We start from the raw sequence: 9,940 nt of genomic DNA, 5'->3' as shown, positions 1-9,940 counted from the left end.
TGTTCATTTCCTTTGCCCATTTTTTAATTGGACTATTTGTCTCTTTTTGTAGAGGTGTTGGATTTTCCTGTAGATTTTAGAGATTAGGACCTTATCGGATTTGTCATAGCCAAAATTTTTTTCCCAGTCTGTAGGTTCTCTTTTACTCTTTTGGGGAAGTCTTTTGATGAGCATAATTGTTTAGTTTTCAGAAGATCCTTGTATTTTCTTATAAAAACTCCCTGAACTGTCTACTCCTCAGATCACTTTGTTATGAATTTTCTGGACTTTGTGATTCCCAATTTGCAAGTTGCCTTGCCTCTCAATGAATACTCTTTAGTTTTAATTTCAACCAGGCTCTGCCGTTTTTGCTCTATGATACCTCTATGGCCCAGAGGTGCTCAAAGGCCCCCCTCCTTTGTTCTCCTCCCAGAACATCACTGATGTCCTTGGCCATCCTGACTAACGCTGTCAGAGGAAACCACGGACCATCTGAAAGGGTCCCCTGAGAGTGCTTTAGCTCACTGAGCCCAGTGAAGGTGACTTAAAGCACTGGCTGGGCCTCTGGCTTTGGGCGTGAGGGTTGTCATGTGGGCAGAGACCAAAGCTGGCTGTGACATCATGGAGTTGTAAGTCTGTGAGTGGGGTTGGGACTAGAATGGAGGAGAGGTTGGTCTTGTGCTCCATGGAGTAGGGCAATGGAACTGAGGGATCTGCAGCAGAGTGCAGAGGGGACAAGCAGAGGATTCAAAAGTACCCTGGGAAAGTCCATCCTGGTTCCAAATGAACTCTGCCCCCCTACCCCTGTTACACACACACTTAAAAGACTAAATCAGGCTAAGGACATGGCTGGTCTTAAGAGGAAGAAAAATGCTTTGGATTGTATAGTTTGCAAAGTGCTGACATCACTTCTCAATACCTCTGCATTTTCTTACTTTGAGACAAAATTTGGTGACCTCTCTGACTCTCTAAGAAAATACTAAGTGGCAAACAAAACTCAGGCTGAGATTCTGGACTGGAGCCTCTCCTCCCACTGCTGCCCAACTCTGCCAGGCTGGAGTGTGGGCTCAGGGGTGTCAAAAAATAATCAAGGGTGACAGGAACTGTTGCTATGGTGGCACAGCAGGAACAAGGAGCTCAGCAGGAGAAAGGAGATCAGCTGGAGAAAGGAGCTCAGGTAGCTGCCTGGTTGAAAAAAATACTTGGAGATCATCCCATTCCACAATATGAGATGACTCCATGGACCACAGAGATTTTATTTCACCTTTCAGAATGCAACAAGGCCTGGGACAGGGAAGTCTCTCTGGTAATAGAGGACTTGAAAAAGAAAGCAAGTGAACATGAATCAGAAGCTAAACATTTTCAAGTCCTTCTCATGGAGAGTGTGAATTTTTCCCCTGCAAATCTCTCTAGGGCTGGTTCCAGGCATCTGAATGCTTTGGTTGGCATTGCAGTGGTGCTTGAGACAAAGGATACCTCACTAACTAGTTTTATTCCTGCAGTGAATGATTTGGCCTCTGATCTTTTCTTACCAAATCCAAAAATGTAGAAATCAAGTTTGAGTTGACAAAACTTGAAAAAAATCTAACTGGAACTTTAGTATTAGAAAAATATCTACAAGAGGATATCAAGAAAGCAGAGCAGCATCTCTCAAGGGAAAAAGCCAAAGTTGATCATCGTCTTCAGAACATGGACTTCCTAAAAGCAAAATCAGAGGAGTTCAGATTTGGAGCTAAAGCTGCAGAGGAGCAACTTTCAGCCAGAGGCATGGATGCTTCTCTGTCTCACCAGTCATTGGTAGCACTATCAGAGAAACTGGCAGAACTAAAACGACAGACTATACCTTTGAAGAAAAATTGGAATCCTATTTAGATTGAATGTCGAATGCTGAATCCATTTCTTGCTCAAGTGAAAATTGAAGAAGCAAAGAGAAAATTGGATACCACTGAAGCTGAATTTACACAGAAAGTGGAGATGATGGATCTGTGCTAGAGCCTAATAAACGTCGTTAAAAACGTCGTTTTCCCTAACAGATTAAATTGAATAGGACTTCAAAGAATGAATGCTTTTCCTCTTAGCATTTTTTAGTAACTTAATTTCTGTGTTCTTAGATGAGATAATATGTCATTATTGATACAATACAGGTTCTGCTTGTTTATTGTATTTTTGAGCCCAAATACAAAATAGTGTTTATATTTGATTTAGGAGATAATATTGGACCCGTTATTTCCTGTATAAAGAATGTGACCCAGCTGGAGCCAGACTGACAAGGACTTACAAGGACTCACAGAGAGACATCAACTGGGCCCTGAGGTATGAAGACAATAGCTAGGTCAATTCTGGAAAAGATCTTTCAGGGAAACTTTCGCATAAACAAATCATAAACAGCACAAAAGACCCACATACTTTCCACTCTTATCTTTTTCTATTAGCATTTAGTGAATAGTAAGATTTGTTGGACCAGTGAAGACCCTCCTGACTGTCATTACTGAAATCTGTACCAATGATTGTTAAGAAAGACGATTCAAAATGTAGAATCACGGCGACTTAATAGTTTTTAGCCGATCTGTGAAAAGGTGAAGCTTTCAGTGGTTTTGCCCTTTTGTAATGTTAATATATACTGATCATTTCTGTAACTTCGCTCAGGACTCTGCAGACATGGTTCTGGCAGGATGCTTGTGTGTTTTCCCACTTTTGTCTATTCTATAATATTCCTTGGACTCAGGCAGACATGGTTCTGGCAGCATGCTTGTCTGTTTTCCCACTTCCGTCTCTTCTGTAATATTCGTTGGAATCAGATAGGCATGGCTGTGGCAGCATGCTTGTCCATTTTCCCATTCTTGCCTATTTGGTAATATTCCTTGAACTCGGACAGACATGGCTGTAGCAGCATGATGGTCCATTTTCCCACTTTTTCTTATTCTATAATATTCCTTCGATTGGGGCAGACATGGCTCTGGCAGCATGCTTGTCCGTTTCCTACTTTTGCCTCTTTGAACAGATGCCAAATATAACCTTTCTTTTTGCCTTACTATTATGTTGTGATGTTTTTACCCCAGAACATATAAAGAACATTTTCTCTCTAAAAAAAAAAAAGCAAAACTCACCAAAATTTGAACATCAGGTTTATTCTGAGCAGTTATTCTATATGCATATAGGAAGACCCTTTACTGATATCAGGTTATTTCTGGCCTGGCTGCTAATAATTTGACCCTCCACCCACCTGCAGCCATGAGGCTTTTTGAGACTGGTAACTATCTTTTTCTAGCGGGATAAGACAAATTTACTTTGCTATAGAGCAGTTTCTGGCAGGCTTTTGTAGTTTGAGTCAGGCTTTTTATGGTTAATATTTGGTTTCATGAAAAGAAAAACCTCAAAATCAAAGTAAGATGTCTGTTATTAATTTTCCTCTTCAACAGGACTCTGTTAAAAATAATCAAAATTCAATGAAATTTGAACATAAAGTTTTGTATGCGAACCTTAAAACCGGGGTGCTTGGCATGAGCTAATGTGGTTGACCCAGATCTAAACTAAATTCCATTTTTGAATCAAGCTGCAGTCTGACCTAGAAGTGTATGCTTTTGCTGAAAAGACAATTCAGCCCCTTGTAAAAGTTTAACTGTAACAGAAAACAAGAAAGATTTTAGTTTGTGCTAGGAATTGTTTGCTAAAAGACGTTCATCATGAATGTTTATACAGCTTGTCCTAGACAGAATACTTTTAGTCAACATTGTCCCAGGAGGTTAGGAAATAGAATTGATAACTTTAAGTAAAAATCAAGCCCCAAAATTGTTTCATAACTCTGTAACAAAGAGGAGGTAAATACCAATTAACCAGGCCTTAGTCAAACTTCATTTTTATTCATTTACTGAGACCTTTGCTCCATTTTTGCTGACTCCTTGTAAATCTGTAATTAAGGTAGAAGCATAAGCTTGTGACTTTAAGATAAGAGGAAGAAACTGACCTGTAGTTGTGACAGAAAATTGACTAAATTACTCCTAACAGAATGCTTTGTTAAACAAATCTCACAGCATTAACAAATAGAATTACTGATGTTAAGAAAAATGTTTACGATTATAGTTTAAAAACTCCTTTTAACTTTTGCCATGTATCCCCCGTGCCTGTGAGAACAGCCCTTTGTTTGCTTCATCTGATAAAAATCTCTCTTCTTGCAATTTGGAACACTGCAGCATCCTGCCTGGGTGCTTGTGTGTCAACCAGAACACTAAGAAAACCTGGCCTTATATGAAAACATTAGCAAATTTTAAGGATGTTTTTAAGTAAAAATAATATGTTTCTGGTACTTATGTGTCAGTTTCTATTTTAACTATACTTTTCAGTTCACCTCCAGGTCCTGACTTCTGGCGTGTCAAGGAGCAGACTGCCAGCCTCTCTCAAGAAATGATGACAAGCTATGAGTCAATGGAAAGGGGACTCCAGTGAACAATAAATATGTCTTATTTTAGATATATAATCAGGAATCATTCTTAGCTTTCATTTTGGAAAACTGCTTAATAATTAATGAAAATAATAATGAATGAAAAAGTCTAATATTTGAGCATTATCTTTGTATCAAACCTTTTGAGGTGAGCCAAGCACTACTGATTCATTTTCAAATGTATGTTTTTGAGATTTTTAATATATGATGCAGGCACATGCTATAAGGTGCACATGATGCCTGGTGAAAAGCAAGTCCTACACCTCAGGATGATCACTAGAGCACATTTCTTCTGTATCTTCCCAAGGATGTCTTAGGTACATACAGGCATAAATATACAACTAATATTTTCCCCCAAAAAAACTGTAGACTATAGATGATAGATAAATAGATAGACAGATACATAGATACATAGCTGCCATTGAATTGACTCTGACTCATGGAGACCTTATGTACAACAGAATGAAATGTTGCCTGGTCCTGCATCATCCTCACAATTGCTAGTGTGTTCAAGTCCATTGTTAAGGCTATTGTGCCAGTCCATCTCACGAAGGGTCCTCTCTCTGGCCCTCTGCTCTACCAACATGATGTCCTCCTCCAGCAATTGTTCCCTCCTGATGATGTGTCCAAAGGAAGTGAGTCGGACGATATTCTGTTGTGATCCATAAGGTTTTTGCTGGCTAATTTTCAGAAAAGTATTTGCAATGAATAAGTTATTGGTCTTGCAAAATTCTATCATGAGATCTCCGGCACCATTCTATCACCAAAGCCATATTTTCCAATAAAGATTCTTCTTTGTTTCAAACTTCCACGTTCCAATCACCAGTAAATATCAATGCATCTTGATTTTATGTTTGATCAATTTCAGACTGAAGAAATTGGTAAAAAATCTTCAATTTCCTCTTCTTTGGCATTAGTGATTGGTGTGTAAATTTGAATAGTAGTGGTATTAACTGGTCTTCCTTGTAGGCGTATGGCTATTATCCTATCACTAACAGTGTTGTACCTCAGGATAGATCTTGAAATGCTCTTTTTGGTGATGAACGTGATGCCATTCATCTTCAATTTGTCATTCCTGGCATAGTAGACCCTATGATTGTCTGATTCAAAATGGCCAATACCAGTCGACTTCAGCTCATTAATGCCTAGGATATCAATCTTTATGCATTTCATTTTTGACAACTTCCAATTTTCCTAGATTCATACTTTATACATTCCATATTCTGATTATAAATGGATGTTTGCAGCTGTTTCTTCTCATTTTGAGTCATGCCACATCAGGAAGTGAAGGTCCCAAAAGCTTAACTCCATCCATATCATTAAGGTCGGCTCTACTTTGAGGACGCAGCTCTTTGCCCGTTGTATTTTGAGTACTTTCCAACCTGAGGAGCTCATCTTCTGGCACTATATCAGACAATGTTCTGCTGCTGTTATGGATTGAATTGTGTCCCCCAAAAATATCTGTCAACTTGGCTAGGCCATGATTCCCAGTATTGTGTGATTGTCCACCATTTTGTCGTCTGATATGATTTTCCTGTGTGTTGTAAATCCTACTTCTATGATGTTAATGAACTGGGATTAGCAGCAGTTATGATAATAAGGCAGGACTCAATACACAAGATTAGGTTGTGTCTTAAAAGAATCTCTTTTGAGATACAAAAGAGAGAAGTGAGCAGAGAGACATGGGGACCTCATACCACCAAGAAAGTAGAGCCAGGAGCACGTGTCCTTTGGACCTGGGGTCCTTGCATTGAGAAGCTCCTAGAGCAGGGGAAGATAGACGACAAGGACCTTCCTCCAGAGAAACAGAGAGAGAAGGCCTTCCCCTGAAGTTGGTGCCCTGAATTCAGACTTCTAGCCTACTAGACCGTGAGAGAAAAAATTTCTGTTTGTTAAAGCCATCCACTTGTGGTATTTCTGTTATAACAGCACTAGGTAACTAAGACAGCTGCTACTCAAGGTTTTCACTGGCCAATTTTTTCATAAGTAGACCGCCATTTTCTTCTTCCTGGTCTGTTTTATCTGGAAGCTCCTCTGAAACCTGTCCACCATGGGTGACCCTGCTGGTATTTGAAATTCCAGTGGCATAGCTTCCAGCATCACAGCAACATGCAAGCCACTACAACAAACTGACCGACGACTTGTTCATTGCAAATACCTTTTTTTCAATAACGTAAATGGCAACTATACACGTGGACCTCACAGATGGAAAACACAGGAATCAATTTGACTACATCTGTGGAAAGAGATGATGGAAAATCTCAGTATCATCATTCAGAATAAGGTCGGGGGTAACTGAGGAACAGACCATCAATTGCTCATATGCAATTTCAAGTTGAAGAAAATTAAAACAAGTCTATGAGAGCCAAAGTATGACCTTGAGTATATCCCATGTGAATTTAGACAACACCTCAAGAATAGATTTGACACATTGAACACTAATGACTGAAGACCAGACGAGTTGTGGGAGGATGTCATACATGAAGAAAGCAAAAAGTCATTAAAAAGACAGGAAAGAAAGAAAAGACCAAAATGGATGTCAGAAGAGACTCTGAAAGTTGCTCTTGAACGTAGAGTAGCTAAAGTGAAAGGAAGAAATGAAGTAAAAGAGAAGAACAGAAGATTTCAAAGGGCGGCTCTAGAAGACGAAGTATCATGATGACAAGTGCAAAGACCTGGAGATAGAAAACAAAAAGGGAGGAACACACTCAGCATGTCTCAAGCTGAAAGAACTGAGGAAAACATTCAAGTCTTGAGTTGCAATTTTGAAGGATTCTATGTGCAAAATATTGAATGATGCAAGAAGCATCAAAAGAAGATGGAAGGAATACATAGAGTCACTGTACCAAAAAGAATTTGTCAACATTCAACCATTTCAGGAGATAGCATATGATCAAGAACCAGTGGCACTGAAGGAAGAAGTCCAAGCTGCACGGAAAGCATTTGCAAAAAACAAGGCTCCAGGAGTTCATGGAATACCAATTGAACTGTTTCAACAAATGGATGCAGCACTAGAGGTGCTCACTTGTCTATGCCAAGAAATTTGGAAGACAGTTACTTGGCTAACCGGCTGGAAGAGATCCATATTTGTGCCCATTCCAAAGAAAGGTGATCCAACAGGGTGCAGAAATTATCAAACAATATCATTAATATAACACGTAAGTAAAATTTTGCTGAAGATAATTAAAAAACAGTTGCACCAGTACATCGACAGGGAACTGCCAGAAATTCAAACTGGATTCAGAAGAGAATGGGAAACAAAGGATATCATTGCTGATGTTAGATGGGTCTTGGTTGAAAGCAGATAATACCAGAAAGATGTTTACCGGTGCTTTATTGACTATGCAAAGGCATTCCACTGTGTGGATCATAACAAACTATGGATAACACTGTGGAGAATCAGAATTCCAAAACACTTAATTGTGCTCATGTGGAACCTGTACGTAGACCAAGAGGCAGTCGTTCAAATAGAACAAGGGGATACTGCATGGTTTAGAATCAGGAAAGGTGTGCGTCAGAGTTGTATCCTTTCACCATACTTATTCAATCTGTATGCTGAGCAAATAATCATAGAAGGTGGACTATGTGAAGAAGACCACACCATCAGGATTGGAGGAAGACTCATTAACAACCTGCAATATGCAGGTGACACAACATTTACTTGCTGAAAGCAAAGAGGACTTGAAGCACTTACTGATGAACATCAAAGGCTACAAGCCTGCAGTATGGAATACACCTCAACATAAAGAAAACAAAAATCTTCACAACTGGACTGTCTTAATTATCTAGTGATGCTATAACAGAAATACCACCAGTGGATGGCTTTAACAAACAGAAGTGCATTCTCTCATAGTCTAGCAGATCAGAAGTCTGAATTCAGGGTGCTAGCTCCGGGGGGAAGGCCTTCTCTCTCTGTTTCTCTGGAGGAAGGTACTTGTCATCAATCTCTCCTGGTCTAGGAGCATCTCAGTGCAGAGATCCCAGGTCCAAAGGACATGCTCTGCTCCTGACACTTCTTTTCTTGGTGGTATGAGTTCCCCACATCTCTCTGCTCGCTTCTCTCTTTTATATCTCAAAAGAGATTGACTTGAGACACAACTTAATCTTGTAGATTGAGTCCTGCCTCATTAACATTATAGAGGTAGGATTTATAACACATAGGAAAATCACATCAGATGACAAAATGGTGGACAATCACAAAATACTGGGAATCCCAGCCAAGTTGACACACATTTTTGGGAGACACAATTCAATCCTTAACATGGACCAATAAACAACATCATGATAAATGGAGAAAATATTGAAGTTGCAAAGGATTTCATTTTACTTGGATCCACAATCAACGCCCACAGAAGCAGCAGTCAAGAAATCAAACGACGTATTGCATCGGGCAAATCTGCTGCAAAAGACCTCTTTAAAGTGTTAAAAAACGAAGATGTCACTTTGAGGACTAAGGTGCACCTGACCCAAGCCATGGTATTTTCAATCACCTCATATGCATGGGAAGGCTGGGCGATGAATAAAGAAGAATTGGTACCTTTGAATTATGGTGTTGGTGAAGAATATTTAACATACTATGGACTACCAGAAGAACAAACAAGCCTGTCTTGAAAGAATTAGTCAGAGTGCTTCTTGGAAGCGAGGATGGTGAGACTTTGTCTCACATACTTTGGACTTGTTATCAGGAGGCCCAGTCTCTAGAGAAGGACGTCATGCTTGGTAAGGTAGAGTCAACAAAAAAGAGGAAGACCTTCAATGAGATAGATTGACACAGTGGCTGCAACAATGGGCACAAACATAGCAAAGATTGTGAGGATGGCACAGGACCTGGCAGTGTTTCATTCTGTTGTACATACGGTCACTACGAGTCTTTTTTCTTAGTTTGTCTTAGTCTGGAAGCTTTGCTAAAACCTGTCCACCATGGATGACCCTGGTGGTATTTGAAATACCAGTGGCATAGCTTCCAGCATCACAGCAGCAAGCAAGCCACCACAGTATGACAAAATGATAGACAGGTGGTGGCAAAAACTGTAGCATATGTTATATTGCCCTCTCCTGTTCTTAATTTTTATTTTTTTTACCTAATACAATATTTTGAAGCTATTTTGGAGCTATATTACCTTGCTCATATTTTTAATAGGAATATCCCCTAGGAGCCATTTGGAAATGTGCGGGCCTCTGACAAGTAGGGAGTAGGAGCACAGGATGCTAGACACAATGCGACGACTACTGACTTTCAAACGTCCAACTAGATGTTTATGTGAGTGAAAAATGTATTCGCAGTGATCTAAATCTAGAACTCCATTTTACATACAAATTAAAGGGAGTTTGGGTTTTGGGTGTTGGCAGTTTTAATATCTATTGCATTTTCCAGGCATGCAACGACTGTGTAATTTGAGAGAAGAATGTACTTTGTTGTTTGGAACTTTTTGGAGAGTTGGTCATCGGTTCAGACTGTGGTACTGCCTGTGGTACTGAAGACACCCAAACTTCATCCTGTGTTTGCCTGCATTTATAGCTGCA

General features: G+C 39.7%; 1 pseudogene; it reads left to right on the top strand.

Moving 5' to 3' along the window:
* Window positions 1-955: 955 nt before the first annotated feature.
* LOC101353851 (HAUS augmin-like complex subunit 1 pseudogene) lies at window positions 956-1,971 on the top strand (annotated as a pseudogene).
* Window positions 1,972-9,940: the final 7,969 nt, after the last annotated feature.

Source organism: Trichechus manatus, unplaced genomic scaffold (genome assembly GCF_000243295.1).
Source record: "Trichechus manatus latirostris isolate Lorelei unplaced genomic scaffold, TriManLat1.0 scaffold00155, whole genome shotgun sequence".
Lineage (NCBI taxonomy): Eukaryota > Metazoa > Chordata > Mammalia > Sirenia > Trichechidae > Trichechus > Trichechus manatus.
This window is presented reverse-complemented; position numbering and strand designations above follow the sequence as displayed.